This window comes from Oncorhynchus masou, chromosome 25 (genome assembly GCF_036934945.1).
Source record: "Oncorhynchus masou masou isolate Uvic2021 chromosome 25, UVic_Omas_1.1, whole genome shotgun sequence".
Lineage (NCBI taxonomy): Eukaryota > Metazoa > Chordata > Actinopteri > Salmoniformes > Salmonidae > Oncorhynchus > Oncorhynchus masou.
The window spans coordinates 16,346,731-16,364,707 of record NC_088236.1 but is presented as its reverse complement, the minus strand read 5'-3'; the positions used below and the strand labels follow the sequence as shown (position 1 = coordinate 16,364,707).

Sequence of the window (17,977 nt, the reverse complement as noted above, 5' to 3'; positions counted from 1 at the left end):
GACAGGATAGGACTAGGTGGAAGCAAACGAGACGATAGCTTGCTTCTGGCATGAGAAACACAAACGAGAATCTGACACCGAAAGTAGCAGGAACAGAGAGAGAAATAGAGACCTAATCAGAGGGAAAAAAGGGAACAGGTGGGGAAAGGGTGAATGAGCTAGTTAGAGGAGATGAGGAACAGCTGGAGAAGGAGAGAAAGAGAAGGTAACCTAATAAGACCAGCAGAGAGAGACAGAGTGAAGATAAAGGACAGGAACAGACATAATAAGACATGACAGTACCCCCCCCCCCACTCACCGAGCGCCTCCTGGCGCACTCGAGGAGGAAACCTGGCGGCAACGGAGGAAATCATCGATCAGCGAACGGTCCAGCACGTCCCGAGAGGGAACCCAACTCCTCTCCTCAGGACCGTACCCCTCCCAATCCACTAGGTACTGATGACCACGGCCCCGAGGACGCATGTCCAAAATCTTACGAACCCTGTAGATAGGTGCGCCCTCGACAAGGATGGGGGGAGGGACGAGCGGGGGGCGCGAAGAACGGGCTTAACACAGGAGACATGGAAGACCGGGTGAACGCGACGAAGATAGCGCGGGAGAAGAAGTCGTACAGCGACAGGATTAATGACTTGAGAAATACGGAACGGACCAATGAACCGCGGGGTCAACTTGCGAGAAGCTGTCTTAAGGGGAAGGTTCTGAGTGGAGAGCCATACTCTCTGACCGCAACAATATCTAGGACTCTTGGTACTACGCTTATTAGCGGCCCTCACAGTCTGCGCCCTATTACGGCAAAGTGCCGACCTGACCCCCTTCCAGGTGCGCTCGCAACGCTGGACAAAAGCCTGAGCGGAGGGGACGCAGGACTCGGCGAGCTGAGATGAGAACAGCGGAGGCTGGTACCCGAGGCTACTCTGAAAAGGAGATAGACCGGTAGCAGACGAAGGAAGCGAGTTGTGGGCGTACTCTGCCCAGGGGAGCTGTTCTGACCAAGACGCAGGGTTACGAAAAGAAAGACTGCGTAAGATGCGACCAACAGTCTGATTGGCCCGTTCGGCTTGACCGTTAGACTGGGGATGAAAGCCGGACGAGAGACTGACGGAAGCCCCAATCAAACAGCAAAACTCCCTCCAAAATTGAGACGTGAACTGCGGGCCTCTGTCCGAAACGACGTCTGACGGAAGGCCATGAATTCGGAAAACATTCTCGATAATGATCTGAGCCGTCTCCTTAGCAGAAGGGAGCTTAGCGAGAGGAATGAAATGAGCCGCCTTAGAGAATCTATCGACAACCGTAAGAATAACTGTCTTCCCCGCTGATGAAGGCAGTCCGGTGATAAAATCTAAAGCAATGTGAGACCACGGTCGAGAGGGAATGGGAAGCGGTCTGAGACGGCCGGCAGGAGGAGAGTTCCCAGATTTAGTCTGCGCGCAGACCGAACAAGCAGCGACAAATCGACGCGCGTCACGTTCCCGAGTGGGCCACCAGAAACGCTGGCGAATGGAAGCGAGCATACCCCGAACGCCGGGGTGGCCGGCTAACTTGGCAGAGTGGGCCCACTGAAGAACGGCCGGACGAGTAGGAACGGGAACGAACAGAAGGTTCCTAGGACAAGCTCGCGGCGACGGAGTGTGAGCGAGTGCTTGCTTTACCTGCCTCTCAATTCCCCAGACAGTCAACCCGACAACACGCCCCTCAGGGAGAATCCCTCGGGGTCGGTGGAGACCTCAGAAGAACTGAAGAGACGAGATAAAGCATCAGGCTTGGTGTTTTTTGAGCCCGGACGATAAGAAATAACGAACTCGAAACGAGCGAAAAACAGAGCCCAACGAGCCTGGCGCGCATTAAGTCGTTTGGCTGAACGGATGTACTCAAGGTTCCTATGGTCAGTCCAAACGACAAAAGGAACGGTCGCCCCCTCCAACCACTGTCGCCATTCGCCTAGGGCTAAGCGGATGGCGAGCAGTTCGCGATTACCAACATCATAATTACGTTCTGACGGCGATAAGCGATGAGAGAAAAACGCGCAAGGATGGACCTTGCCGTCAGAGAGGGAGCGCTGAGAAAGAATGGCTCCCACGCCCACCTCTGACGCGTCAACCTCAACAACAAACTGTCTAGAGATGTCAGGTGTAACAAGAATAGGTGCGGATGTAAAACGATTCTTGAGAAGATCAAAAGCTCCCTGGGCGGAAACGGACCACTTAAAGCACGTCTTAACAGAAGTAAGGGCTGTGAGGGGAGCTGCCACCTGACCGAAATTACGGATGAAACGACGATAGAAATTCGCGAAGCCAAGAAAGCGCTGCAGCTCGACGCGTGACTTAGGAACGGGCCAATCAATGACAGCCTGGACCTTAGCGGGATCCATCTTAATGCCCTCAGCGGAAATAACGGAACCGAGAAAAGGGACAGAGGAGGCATGAAAAGTGCACTTCTCAGCCTTCACATAAAGACAGTTCTCCAAAAGGCGCTGGAGGACGCGTCGCACGTGCTGAACATGAATCGGGAGAGACGGTGAAAAAATCAGGATATCGTCCATGTAAACGATAACAAAAATGTTCAGCATGTCTCTCAGGACGTCGTTAACTAGTGCCTGAAAGACAGCTGGAGCGTTAACGAGGCCGAAAGGAAGAACCCGGTATTCAAAGTGCCCTAACGGAGTGTTAAACGCCGTCTTCCACTCGTCCCCCTCCCTGATGCGCACGAGATGGTAGGCGTTACGAAGGTCCAATTTGGTGAAAAACCTGGCTCCCTGCAGGATCTCGAAGGCTGAAGACATAAGAGGAAGCGGATAACGATTCTTAACTGTTATGTCATTCAGCCCTCGATAATCCACGCATGGGCGCAGGGACCCGTCCTTCTTCTGAACAAAAAAAAACCCCGCTCCGGCGGGAGAGGAGGAGGAGACTATGGTACCGGCGTCGAGCGATACAGACAAATAATCCTCGAGAGCCTTACGTTCAGGAGCCGACAGAGAGTATAATCTACCCCGGGGGAGTAGTTCCCGGAAGGAGATCAATACTACAGTCATACGACCGGTGTGGAGGGAGAGAAGTGGCCTTGGAACGACTGAACACCGTGCGCAGATCGTGATACTCCTCCGGCACCCCTGTCAAATCACCAGGCTCCTCCTGTGAAGAAGAGACAGAGGAAACAGGAGGGATAGCAGACATTAAACAGGTCACATGACAAGAAACATTCCAGGATAGGATAGTATTACTAGACCAATTAATAGAAGGGTTATGGCGAACTAGCCAGGGATGACCCAAAACAACAGGTGTAAAAGGTGAACGAAAAATTAAAAAAGAAATGGTTTCGCTATGATTACCAGAGACAGTGAGGGTTAAAGGCAGCGTCTCACGCTGAATCTCGGGGAGAGAACTACCATCTAAAGCGAACAAGGCCGTGGGATCCCTTAACTGTCTGAGAGGAATGTCATGTTCCCGAGCCCAGGTCTCGTCCATAAAACAGCCCTCCGCCCCAGAGTCTATCAAGGCACTGCAGGAAGCAGATGAACCGGTCCAGCGGAGATGGACCGGAAAGGTAGTGCAGGATCTTGAAGGAGAGACCTGAGTAGTTGCGCTCACCAGTAGCCCTCCTCTTACTGATGAGCTCTGGCTTTTACTGGGCATGAGGTGACAAAATGACCAGCGGAGCCGCAGTAGAGACAGAGGCGGTTGGTGATTCTCCGTTCCTTCTCCTTGGCCGAGATGTGGATACCCCCAGCTGCATAGGCTCAGCACCCGAGCCGGCGGAGGAGGGTGGCAGTGATGCAGCAGGTGGCTGTGATGCGGAGAGGGGGCAACGGAGAACGCGAGCTCCCTTCCACGAGCTCGGCGACGAAGATCAAACCGTCGCTCTATGCGAATAGCGAGAGCTATTAAGGAGTCCAGACTGGAAGGAACCTCCCGGGAGAGAATCTCATCCTTAACCTCGGCGAGGAGACCCTCCAGAAAACGAGCGAGCAAAGCCGGCTCGTTCCAGTCACTAGAGGCAGCGAGAGTGCGAAACTCAATAGAATAATCCGTTATGGATCGATTCCCCTGACATAGGGAAGACAGGGCCCTGGAAGCCTCCTCCCCAAAAACAGAACGGTCAAAAACCCGTATCATCTCCTCCTTAAAGTCCTGATACTGGTTAATACACTCAGCCCTCGCCTCCCAGATTGCCGTGCCCCACTCACGCGCCCGTCCGGTAAGGAGAGAAATGACGTAGGCGATGCGGGCTGTGCTCCTGGAGTAAGTGTTGGGCTGGAGAGAGAACACCACATCACACTGAGTGAGGAATGAGCGGCACTCAGTGGGCTCCCCAGAGTAACACGGTGGGTTATTGATCCTGGGCTCCGGAGACTCGGAAACCCTGGAAGTGGGCGGTGGATCGAGGTGGAGTTGGTGAACCTGTCTTGTGAGGTCGGAGACTTGGACGGCCAGGGTCTCAACGGCATGTCGAGCAGCAGACAATTCCTCCTCGTGTCTGCCTAGCATCGCTCCCTGGATCTCGACGGCGGAGTGAAAAGGGTCCGGAGCCGCTGGGTCCATTCTTGGTCAGATTCTTCTGTTATGTACTTGAGTGAAGACCCAAAAGCGGTTTTAACAGAAACAGAGTTCTTTAATGAAAAAACAGGAATGGCATAGATCCTCTTCCGATGTTGTCAATGGAACAAAAGATAGTTAGTAGAGTGCAGGATGCACCTGCCAGGCAGACTCCGACAGGATAGGACTAGGTGGAAGCAAACGAGACGATAGCTTGCTTCTGGCATGAGAAACACAAACGAGAATCTGACACCGAAAGTAGCAGGAACAGAGAGAGAAATAGAGACCTAATCAGAGGGAAAAAAGGGAACAGGTGGGGAAAGGGTGAATGAGCTAGTTAGAGGAGATGAGGAACAGCTGGAGAAGGAGAGAAAGAGAAGGTAACCTAATAAGACCAGCAGAGAGAGACAGAGTGAAGAGAAAGGACAGGAACAGACATAATAAGACATGACAAGATATGTGAAAAAACACCTTGAGGATTGATTCCAAACAACGTTTGCCATGTTTCGGTCGATATTATGTAGTTAATCCGGAAAAAGTTTCACGTTGTAGGTGACTGCATTTTCGGTTCGTTTCGGTAGCCAGGCGCAATGTAGAAAACGGAACGATTTCTACTACACACAGACGCTTTCAGGAAACACTGCGCATTTGGTATGTGGCTGGGAGTCTCCTCATTGAAAACATCAGAAGCTCTTCAAAGGTAAATGATTTTATTTATTTGGTTGTCTGGCTTTTGTGAAAATGTTGCGTGCTACATGCTACACAAAATGCTATGCTAGCTTTGCATACTCTTACACAAATTAGTCAATTTCTATGGTTCAAAAGCATATTTTGAAAATCTGAGATGACAGTGTTGTTAAGAAAAGGCTAAGCTTGAGAGCAAACGCATTATTTTAATTTTATTTGAGATTTTCAGAAATCGTTAACGTTGCGTTATGCTAATGAGCCTGAGGCTTAGTCACAATCCCGGATCCGGGATGGGGAGTTTCAAGAGGTTAAAATGTATACATAATTAGTCATTATTGATAAAAAATTCCCTTAACAACACCACGCTGCACACCCCCGCTGCACACCCCCGCTGCACACAACGCTGCACACCAGTGAGCTACACTGATGGGGGACAGGGAGGGGGGAAGTGATTTTGAAAGATTCAAATTCAATATGCTAAATCATCCAGGCAACATTAAAGCTTTTCTCCACTACACCATAGATCACGTGTAAAACTCATTCCACGGAGGGTTGAGTGTCTGTGGGTTTACGCTCCTCCCTTGTACTTGATTGATGAATTAAGGTAACTGATTAGTAAGGAACTCCCCTCACCTGGTTGTCTGGGTCTTAAACAAAAGAATAAAACAAAGACCTGCAGACACTTGGCTCTCCATGGAATGAGTTGACTCCCCTGCCCTTGATAGACAGACAGACACACAGACAGACACACAGAGAGACAGACAGAGAGACAGACATACATACAGAGACAGAGACAGACAGACACACAGAGAGACAGACAGGGAGACAGACATACATACATACAGAGACAGACAGACAGACAGACAGACAGACAGACAGACAGACAGACAGACAGACAGACAGACAGACAGACAGACAGACAGACAGAGACAGACAGACAGAGACAGACAGACACACAGATAGAGAAAGAGAGACAGATAGAGAGACAGACATACAGACAGAGACAGACATACATACAGACAGAGACAGACAGACCAGACAGACAGACACACTGAGAGACAGACAGAGGGACAGACAGAGAGACAGACATACATACAGAGACAGACAGACCAGACAAACCAGACAGACAGAGACAGACAGACCAGACAGACAGACACACTGAGAGACAGACAGAGGGACAGACAGAGAGACAGACATACATACAAAGACAGACAGACCAGACAAACCAGACAGACAGACAGAGAAAATCAGACAGACAGAGAGACCGGTGACTTCCTATCTCTCCTGCCTTTCTATGATACCTGTATATATTTTTCTCCTTTCGTTAAAGGACCTCCCTCGCTCCCCTGGTGACAGAAGCCTAGGTCATTTTCGTAATCTGGGCCCAGTTCTGTGCATTTGCATAAAAATGTGCACTCTCAAACCTGCCTAATAGAACAGCGTCTTAATACGCAATTACACTCCTCAATAACATCCGCTCATTAGGCTAGTGTTAGACAAACAGGTATGCATACACAGGGGGAACCCAAGACACAATGGCTGTAGTGCTGCTCTACCACCAGTGAGGTGAATTCAATAGAAAGAGCTCAATTCATTTAACCAAGGTTCGTTAAACCCAGCACGGTGGCTTCTCCCTGCTTCCCTAGTCTCATTTGTGTGTGTGCGTGTCTGTGTGTGTGGGTGTGTGTCTGTGTGTGTGTGTGGGGGGGGGGGGGGGATATGCACATCACTGTATAGGACTGCATGTTAAACCTGTTTTGACTTCTACACATCTGTGAGGCACACCGTTCTACCAAATCCTATATAACTAAGACATCCATCCCTGGTCCTTCACATCAGACTGCCTTCACACCTGAGAGGCCCCATTTGTATGGTCTGGTTCAGACACAGACCATTTCTTAACCACTGCACATCTTCTCCAACAACTGAGCATCTTTCCTTAAAGCTTTTTGGACATCTCAACAAAAGTTTGAGTTCCTTGCGCGGATCTCAAGTTAGGATTTGGGCCCAATATAGTAGAGTGCAAGTACCTTTATTACAGCCAGCGTATCTGTGTAAGTACCTTTATTACAGCCAGCGTATCTGTGTAAGTACCTTTATTACAGCCTGTCTGAGAGTGTTTGGGCAAAGGGGTGTTTAAGCACAAGCGTCTTCACACAGGAATCATCAAAGCCTGTATCCCTGCCCAGACGGCCCAGTGTGCGACCCCGATCTCTCCCTGAGTGCAACGAGGCTCCTGGCTCTTTTGGTTCCTGGCCAGTGGTGCCCTCCTTAACCTGTTAAATCTATGGGGGCGCTATTTCATTTTTGGATAAAAAGACGTGCCCGCTTTAAGCGCAATATTTTGTCTCAAAAAGATGCTCGACTATGCATATAATTGATAGCTTTGGAAAGAAAACACTCTGACGTTTCCAGAACTGCAAAGATATTGTCTGTGAGTGCCCCAGAACAGAAGCTACAGGCAAAACCAAGATGAAACTGCAACCAGGAAATGAGCAGGATTTTTGAGGCTCTGTTTTTCATTGTCTCCTTATATGGCTGTGAATGCGACAGGAATGAGCCTGCCCTATCTATCGTTTCCCCAAGGTGTCTGCAGCATTGTGACGTATTTGTAGGCATATCATTGGAAGATTGACCATAAGAGACTACATTTGCCAGGTGTCCGCCCGGTGTCCTCCGTCGAAATTGGTGCGTCATCTTCAACTGCACGTCTTTTTCCAAGCGATTCACCGGAGAAAGGAGACTACCACGAACATATATCAATGAAGAGATGTGTGAAAAACACATTGAGGATTGATTCTAAACAGTGTTTGCCGTGTTTCAGTCGATATTATGGAGTTAATTTGGAAAACAGTTTGCCGTTTTGATGACTGAATTTTCGTTTTTTTTGGTACCCAAACGTGATGTACAAAACGGAGCGATTTCTCCTACACAAAGAATCTTTCAGGAAAAACTGAACATTTGCTGTTAACTGAGAGTCTCCTCATTGAAAACATCCGAAGTTCTTCAAAGGTAAATGAGTTTATTTGAATCCTTTTCTGGTTTTTGTGCAAATGTTGGCCGCTAAATGTTACGCTAAATGCTACGCTAGCTATCACAAATGCTTGTTTTGCTATGGTTCAAAAACATATTTTGAAAATCTGAGATGACAGTGTTGTTAAGAAAAGGCTAAGCTTGAGAGCTAGCACATTCATTTCATTTCATTTGCGATTTTCATAAATAGTTAACGTTACTTTATGCTAATGAGCTTGTGGCTATAACTGGATACAGGTTTTTTTCATAGCCAAACGTGAACAAAACGGAGCGATTTTTCCTACAAAAAAATATTTTTTGAAAAACTGAACATGTGCTATCTAACTGAGAGTCTCCTCATTGAAAACATCTGAAGTTCTTCAAAGGTAAATTATTTTATTTGAATGATTTTCTTGTTTTTGTGAAAATGTTGTTGGCTGAATTCTAGGCTTATAGCTATGCTAGCTATCAACACTCTTACACAAATGCTTGTTTAGCTATGGTTGAAAAGCATATTTTGAAAATCTGAGACGACAGTGTTGTTAACAAAAGTCTAAGCTTGAGAGCAAATATATTTATTTCATTTCATTTGCGATTTTCATGAATAGTTAACGTTGCGTTATGCTAATGAGCTTGAGGCTATAAATAGAATCCCGGATCCAGGATTGCTCGACGCCAGAAGTTAAGCAGTATTCTGCGTGATTACATTACCTATTTATTGAGCAGACGGCCTGATTCGGTGCGACTCCTAGTATTTACACATTACTCAGAGCCAGCTGGAGACTGAACAAACACAAGCCCAGTTTAAAAGCTTCTCTCTGGGGTGGAACACTGGAAAGAGTCCCTTAAGGGACTCGGACACGGAGCCCTGCAGCTATATGGACACACAACTGCACATCTTTGAGCACTAAACCAAAGTACCCTATCATTCCAGCCACTTGAGCCATACTCAATTAACACAAGCTCTTTAAACACAAAACATCTCCAAAACCTTTAATAATACCAGTGATGTGGACGGGCAAAGGGGTTTTTCACAAGAGGTTTAGAAATAGAGAGAAATGTCTATTTTACCAAGTGACTTAACTGAATTGTTTCCAGATGAAACCAAGCGAAGCCATAGGCATATAATATGCTAGGAAATAAAAGGAGGAGGGTAAGCTGCTCCTAGATCTGTGGCTAAGGATAACTTGTAGCTGGAGGGGCTGTTCCATACTGGTCCTGTGTCAGCTGTACATTTGTCTGTTCACAGTCTCTTTCAGACAGATTTGTCCAGCCGCCGCTGATACTGATCAAGGTGTCTAAAGCCGCCATTACTCAAAATGACTTGTCAAGTGTAACACCGGAGTAGCTGAATTAAAACCCTCTGTGTGTTTACTCTGGTAAACAGTAGCCTGATGTCCTCTGACAGCCCTTACACAACAACATGCCAGTCGACAGTAAATAAGAAAGGTACAAGGCAAAGGCTTGTTGGGTGAGGTTAATAACCCCGATAAATAGCTTTCCCCCTTTTCTCTCCACTCGACAGAATGGACTCTTGGAAAGCCCTTTGATAACACAGAGAAAGTATGATAACATCAAAAGGTTGGGGAATGGAACAATATTTCCGTTTTGTCACCAAAGCCCCACATACTACCCATCACTGCAACCTGTACGCTCTCGTTGGCTGGCCCTCGCTTCATACTTGTCGCCAAACCCTACATTACTCATCTCATATGTATGTACTGTACTCTATGCCATCTACTGCATCTTGCCATCTTGATGTAATGTATCACTAGCCACTTTAAACAATGCCACTTTTCTATGTTTACTCATCTCATATGTATATACTGTAGTCTATACCATCCACTGCATCTTGCCTATGGGGTTCTATACCATCACTCATTCAAATATGTTTTTTATGTAAATATTCTTATTCATTCCTTTACACTTGTGTGTATAAGGTAAGTGTTGTGAAATTGTTAGGTTAGATTACTCATTGGATATTACTGCATTGTCGGAACTAGAAGCACAAGCATTTCAGCTACACTCGCATTAACATCTGCTAACCATGTGTATGTGACAAATAAAAATGTATTTGATTTGATCTACAAGTCTATGCTAGGTAAAGCCCTGCCTTAGCACGCGCTCCAGCAGGTATATTTCACTGGTCACCACCAAAGGCAATTCTTCCTTTGGCCGCCTTTCCTTCCAGTTCTCTGCTGCCAATGACTGGAACAAACTGCAAAAATCTCTGAAGCTGGAGACTCTTACCTCCCTCACTAGCTTTAAGCACCAGCTGTCAGAGCAGCTCACAGATCATTGCACCTGTACATATCCCATCTGTAAATAGCCCATCCAACTACCTCATCCCCATACTGTATTTATTTATTTATCTTGTTCCTTTGCACCCCAGTATCTCAACTTGCACATTCATCTTCTCCACATCTACCATTCTAGTGTTTAAATGCTATATTGTAATTACTTCACCACCATGGCCTATTTATTGCTTTACCTCACTAATCCTACCTCATTTGCAAACAGTTGTCGTGTCTTTGGCTATGCCGGATTAAGAGATATGACATGCTATTCTATAAAATAATTTCTCCGTAATTAATATTACCTGATTGAGCTAATCATGTAAATGTAATCAACTAGAGAATCAAAATAATATTTATAGAGTTGTTATCTTCCGAATAAACTCTTAAAGACCTATTAATATTAATCGTCACCTTAATTCTGTCTCGTCTGAAAGTTGTAAATTCTTGGTTATCTTCACGAACCCTGGCTAACAAGTTGAATCAGCAATACAACATTGGGTTTAATTATTTATTTACTAAATACCTAACTAATCACACAGAATTACATATACACATAATTAAATCATAACTTGAATACAAATGACGTCATATAGGAAAACGTCCCTGGTGGGCAGAACAGATATGACAGCTTGATACACAAAAGAAAAGGGGCTGGGTTTGAGTGAAAGAGCGGGAAGACTGAAGGGCGAAGCTGTGCTATCGTAAATACAGTATCTTATGCATTCTAAATCAAAGTAAATGCAATAAATATTTACTCTGAGTAGCGCTTCAGTAGGTTGGTGGTAGATGGAAGGCCGTGTTGCCAAACCGAGTCCTTTGTCCATTGAAGAATGTCTCCGGTGGTCAATTGGATACATGGTAGTAACGTCGTTGTGTGATAGATGGGATACTCTGTCTGTTCCTTCCTAACCCTCGTTTGCAGCTGCTGTTGCTAACTCAACGGCTAGGAGGTATCACCTCTGTAGTGAATAAGATTTCAAAGATCATACCATTCGCAACCAAAGCTCACCCTGATGTTGACTTCGTTCTGTATTATCTGAACCATTCTGACATCGGACCATCATCCTCACATCCTCGGAACAGGAGGTTATATTGTCATCAAGGCTTTATACAGGAAGGGAGAGGAAGGCGTGTTTGAAAAGTTTTATAGCCCATGTCCCTTCACAGGGGCGGACCACTGATTGAGCAGAGCCCTAACCTTGTGAAAACCCAAATCTCACATTTTAGAAGCTAAAATCACATTTCATCCCATCATGAATAATTTCATATTCAAACATTTAAATTGAACAACACTTCCATGTGAATCCGATAACTCTGATGTGTAGATTTTCCACTGTAGAGTTTATGTAATCTTATCCTTGATGAGAATGTCTCAGATGACAACCGAACTGACATCATATTCATTAAGTACCACCGCATATGTTCAATTGGTCGGATTACCAGAATATAGTTCATTTCCCCCCACCTTCTGATGTTCCCAGAATCACTATGTTAACCAAGTGGTTTGCAAATGTAACATCAGTAGGGTAGAGAGAGGAAAAAGGGAGGAAGAGGTATTTATGACTGTCATAAACCTACCCCCAGGCCAACGTCATGACACTGTATATATATGCACTGTATATATACTTTTTCTACTGTATTATTGACTGTATGTATGTTTATTCCATGTGTAATGCTGTGTTGTTGTATGTGTCGAACTTCTTTGCTTTATCTAGGCCAGGACGAGGTTGTAAATGAGAACTTGTTCTCAACTAGCCGACCTGGTTAAATAAAGGTTAAATTAAAAAAAAAAAAAATTATAAAAAATATTTCCCTTTCTCAACCAGTTTAAAGTGTCTGTTGGTACATAAAGAATATGATGTCAGATCAGTTGGTGTCTGGGACATTATATCTGATGATAGGACGACATAAATTGTATCTTGGAAAGTCTACACATTCTAGATATCAGATTCACATGGAATTGTTGTGCAATTTAAATGTTTAAATATGAAGCTATTTGTGAAATGATGAAATGTAATTTTAGCCTCCTAAATAAGATAATTCTTTCATCGTAAAACGTAGGCCCATTCAGTGGCCACACACAAGTGAACAGACATTGGTTGAGAACTATGAAACATGCCCTCTCCCCCAGTACAAAAGCCTGTTGACGGAAGTCAACCTCAGTTCCTGATGACGTGAGGACTGGTGTCCAGTAGTTTAAAAGTGCTAATTTCAACTGCAACCTAACGAAATTAACATTGAGTTCCAGAAATGTTATGACTGTTTCCTAATGTTAAAAAGAGCGATTTGCAATGTGGAGGTGACGATCACTGCGCTGGAATGGTACATTTCGACCAAACTAGCCAGAATACAGCACGAGCTGATCATGGCAACTTATGAACTTTGAACTATTATTTACTAAAGAAGGAGTGATACATCCTAGGCGTTGAGTTATCAGCTGCAGCTGTAAACGTACGTGTCCTAGGAAAGGACAGACAATCTCCTAAGAACGACAGGATACTTTAACGTATCCGCTTTATAAAACAACGACCAGAAAGATTCGTCAAAGGACAATGGCGATCTCTGCTGGGCAAACTAGTCTTCCATCTTTGACCCATCTATCAAAGAGCAGCTCAGAGTGAATATATATCTTGCATTTTCCTTCTCCGAACGGGCAGTTATTAGAATGCATAATATTCTGTATTTACGGTAGCATGGCATCTCAAGGTCCGATAGAGACCCAATCCCTTTTTCCCTCAGTCTTTCCACTCTTACATTCAAACACAACCCCTTTCCTTTGTGTAACCAGCCATCATATGGAGCTTTTCATGACATCAAATCAAAGTTTATTTGTCAAGTGCGCCGAATACAACAGTGAAATGCTTACTTGCAGGCTCTAACCAAGAGTGCAAAAAAGGTATTAGGTGAACAATAGGTTGGTAAAGAAATAAAACAACAGTAAAAAGACTAAATACAGCAGCGAGGCTTCATACAGACACTGGTTAGTCAGGCTGATTGAGGTAGTATGTACATGTAGATATGGTTAAAGTGACTATGCATATATGATGAAAAGAGAGTAGCAGTAGCGTAAAAGAGGGGTTGGCGGGTGTTGGATGGCGGGTGGCGGGACACAATGCAGATAGCCCGGTTAGCTAATGTGCGGGAGCACTGGTTGGTCGGCCCAATTGAGGAAGTATGTACATGAATGTATAGTTAAAGTGACTATGCATATATGATAAACAGAGAGTAGCAGCAGCGTAAAAGAGGGGTTGGAGGAGGTTGGGGGGGGGTGGCACACAATGCAAATAGTTCGGGTAGCCATTTGATTACCTGTTCAGGAGTCTTATGGCTTGGGGGTAAAAACTGTTGAGAGCCTTTTTGTCCTAGACTTGGCACTCTGGTACCGCTTGCCATACGGTAGTAGAGAGAGCAGTGATGCAACCAGTCAGGATGCTCTCGATGTTGCAGCTGTAGAACCTTTTCAGGATCTCAGGACCCATGCCAAATCTTTTTAGTTTCCTTTACGGGAATTGGCTTTGTCATTCCCTCTTCATGACTGCCTTGGTGTGTGTTTGGACCATTCTAGTTGGTTGTTGATGTGGACACCGAGGAACTTGAAGCTGTCAACCTGCTCCACTACAGCCCCATCGATGAGAATGGGGGCATGCTCAGTCCTCCTTTTCCTGTAGTCAACAATCATCTCCTTAGTCTTGGTTACGTTGAGGGATAGGTTGTTATTCTGGCACCGTGTCTCGTCGTTGTCGGTGATCAGGTCTACACACTGCTGTGTCGTCTGCAAACTTAATGATGGTGTTGGAGTCATGCCTGGCCATGCAGTCGTGGGTGAACAGGGAATACAGGAGTGGACTGTGCACGCACCCCTAGGGAGCTCCAGTGTTGAGAATCAGCGTGGCAAGATGTGTTGCTACTTACCCTCACCACCTGGGTGTGGCCCGTCAGGAAGTCCGGGATCCAGTTGCAGAGGGAGCTGTTTAGTCCCAGGATCCTTAGCTTAGTGATGAGCTTTGAGGGTACTATGGTGTTGAACGCTGAGCTGTAGTCAATGAATAGCATTCTCACATAAGTGTTCCTTTTGTCCATAAGTGTTCCTTTTGACATGTTCAAAATGTCAGTGAATACATCTGACAGTTGGTCAGCACATGCCCGGAGCACACATCCTGGTAATCCATCTGGCCCCGCAGCCTTGTGTATGTTGACCTGTTTAAAGGTCTTACTCATGTCGGCTACGGAGAGCGTGATCACAAAGTCACCCGGAACAGCTGATGCTCTCATGCATGCCTCAGTATTGCTTGCCTCGAAGCGAGCATAGAAGTGATTTAGCTTGTCTGATAGGCTCTTGTCACTGGGAAGCTCGCGACTGTGCTTCCCTTTGTAGTCTGTAATAGTTTGCAAGCCCTGCCACATAAGATGAGTGTCAGATTCAGTGTAGTATGATTTAATCTTTGTCCTGTATTGATGCTTTGCCTGTTTGATGGTTTGTCGCAGGGCATAGCAGGATTTCTTGTATGCTTCTGGGTTAGAGTCCCGCACCTTGAAAACGGCAGCCTTTAGCTCAGTGCGAATGTTCCCTGTCATCCATGGCATCTGGTTGGGGTATGTACGTACAGTCACTGTGGGGACGACGTCCTTGATGAACTTATTGATAAAGCCAGTGACTGATGTGGTGTACTCCTCAATGCCATCGGAAGAATCCCGGAACATGTTCCAGTCTGTGCGAGCAAAACAGTCTTGTAGTTTAGCATCTGCTTCATCTGACCACTTTTTATTAGACATAATAGACATGATTAGTAATCAATGTGTGATCTATCCTGTGTGTGTGCATATGTAATTCTGTGTGATTATTTAGGTATTTAGTAAATAAGTAATGAAGCCAATTTGTGTATTGCTGATTCAACAATTAGCTAGGGTTCATGCAGATAACCAAGTACTTATGTCAATCAGAATGAGACCAATCGAGGTGACGATTAATAATTGACTACTACTGATATAGAAGATCTTCAGATTTTTAAGAGAGTGGATTCGGGAGGTAACCGCTCTAAATAAATGAATGCTTCCTTTGTGCCCCAGGTTATTAATGGTTTAATTGTTGCATGGTTTAATTCAATCACATATTCAATTAAACGTTAGGTAATAGATTTGATAAAGTAGCATTTCATATAATTCAATCATAGTCAGAGACACGACAACTAACACGCTGTAAGACAGGGGTGCAGGCGGAGTGCATGTGGAGTTTCTCTAGTGGTAGACGATAGTTACGCTTTTTAGGTTCATGAGCCAATCGGAAGTGGATGGTCTGATAGGCTCCTTGCACCTATAGACAGATGAGAAAGAGAAAGATGGTGGAGAAATATCCTCTATGTTTTTCAATGGTACAGTTGAGCTCTAGGACTATGATCTATCTATAAGACTGGGAAATGGTCGGGAGGAGATTGGTTGGGATGTCCTTTTGCACTTTAGCTAAAACGGCATGTGAAGGCTAGGAAAGGACAAATCCCTATCCTCGGCTCTGGTCTCTCTGACATTTAGATGACATTTAACAAACATCTGGACACTGAAGTGAGTTTCCAGGTGTAGTGGAGTGGGAAAAGGTATCAGGTGAGGAGAGGAGAGGCTGCAGTGTCATGTCATGTTGTGTCGTATTTCACAACATTCACAAGCTTTTCCAGATTGGGATTCAACTGTGAAATATTCACCATTTTATTAAAAACTCCTGAAAAAGTGGAGGGAAATTCAGAGGGGACACCAAGTCATCCCTCATCTTGCTTGATTTATATGAGAAGCGTAAAAAATGTATAAAAGCCAATTTAGAGGGTTATTTGTGATTCTCATAAGCAATAAAGATATGCTGAGAATGTTGGCCGGAAGAAAGAGGGAGGGAAAGAGAGGAGACAGAGCCAAAATAAATTTCCTTGTTTAAATGAATCTATCGGAAAGGATGTGAGAGTGAAAGATTGAAAGAGAGAGAGAGAGAGAGAGAGAGAGAGAGAGAGAGAGAGAGAGAGCGAGAAGAGCTTTGGGATGTGGTAACCCTGACTATACGCCAACAGAACAACCCCCGAAACATCTCTCACTGCTTCCACACCTGAGGCCAACTGACCAGTGGTGTGCTGGCTCTCTCACACACACACAAACGCGTACGCACACACGCACACAAAATGTAAAACACACATACACACCCTACAGGGCCCTCTCTCTCGAACACATACCACTCAACACAGTGGGCCTCAAATCATCCCCAGTAAACCACACACCACTCAACACAGGGGCCCCAAATCATCCCCAGTAAACCACACACCACTCAACACAGTGGGCCCCAATTCATCCCCAGTAAAACACACACCACTCAACAGAGGGCCCCAAATCATCCCCAGTAAAACACACACCACTCAACACCGGGAGGCCCCAAGTCATCCCCAGTAAAACACACACCACTCATCACAGTGAGGCCCCAAATCATCCCCAGTAAAACACACACCACTCAACAGAGGGCCCCAAATCATCCCCAGTAAAACACACACCACTCAACACCGGGTGACCCTAAATCCTCCCCAGTAAAACACACACCACTCAACACAGGGGCCCCAAATCATCCCCAGTAAAACACACACCACTCAACACAGGGAGGTCCCAAATCATCCCCAGTTAAACACACACCACTTAACACAGGGAGGCCCCAAATCATCCCCAGTAAAACACACACCATTCAACACAGGGAGGCCCCAAATCATTCCCAGTCAAACACAAAAGTCAACATAGAAACTTTCACTGTGCAGGAGCTTCTGGCAGAATGAAATCACTGCAAACTTCAGAAGTCCTGACACACAGATTCAGAACTGCACCGTTTAATACAGGAAGTGTGTTAAAGGGATGCTTCAGGATTTTGCCTACTTCCCCAGAGCCAGATGAACTCATGGATACCATTTTTATGTCTGTGTGCAGTTTGAAGGAAGTTGCTTACTGGTGCTAGCGCAATGACGGAAGTCTACGGGTATCTGCTAGCGTGCTAGACTTCCATTCATTACGCTAACTCTAGTTAGCATTGGCTGGCGAAACTATATCTAACTTCCTTCATACTGGACACAGAGACATAAAAATGTTATCCACCAGTTCATCTGAATCTGGGGATACTGGTTGCCAAAAGTATCCTTTTAATGCTAGGAGACTCTGTTTTCACCAAGTGTCCATAGTGACTAGTATTTTAGTTTGACTAGCTGCTCTCTACTGTTCTAGAAAGGAGGAGATGGTGCGTGACTGACTCAGGATTTAATTACTGACTCACTTTTTGCATGTGTTATAAAACACCTTCATTTTAAAAAGCAAACACTTTCAACCAGTCATGTTCCACACACTTTCTGTCCTCTTTGACTGTTACCCCTTGGTTTCTTTGTGACAACACTTTCTATTTTACATCTATCTCTCCCTCTCTGTGTAGCACATAGAGATAGT

At 45.4% G+C, this 17,977-nt stretch overlaps 1 pseudogene; it reads right to left on the bottom strand.

Moving 5' to 3' along the window:
* LOC135513594 (F-box/LRR-repeat protein 17-like) overlaps positions 1-17,977 on the bottom strand; it is a 558,551-nt pseudogene that overhangs the window by 329,454 nt on the left and 211,120 nt on the right.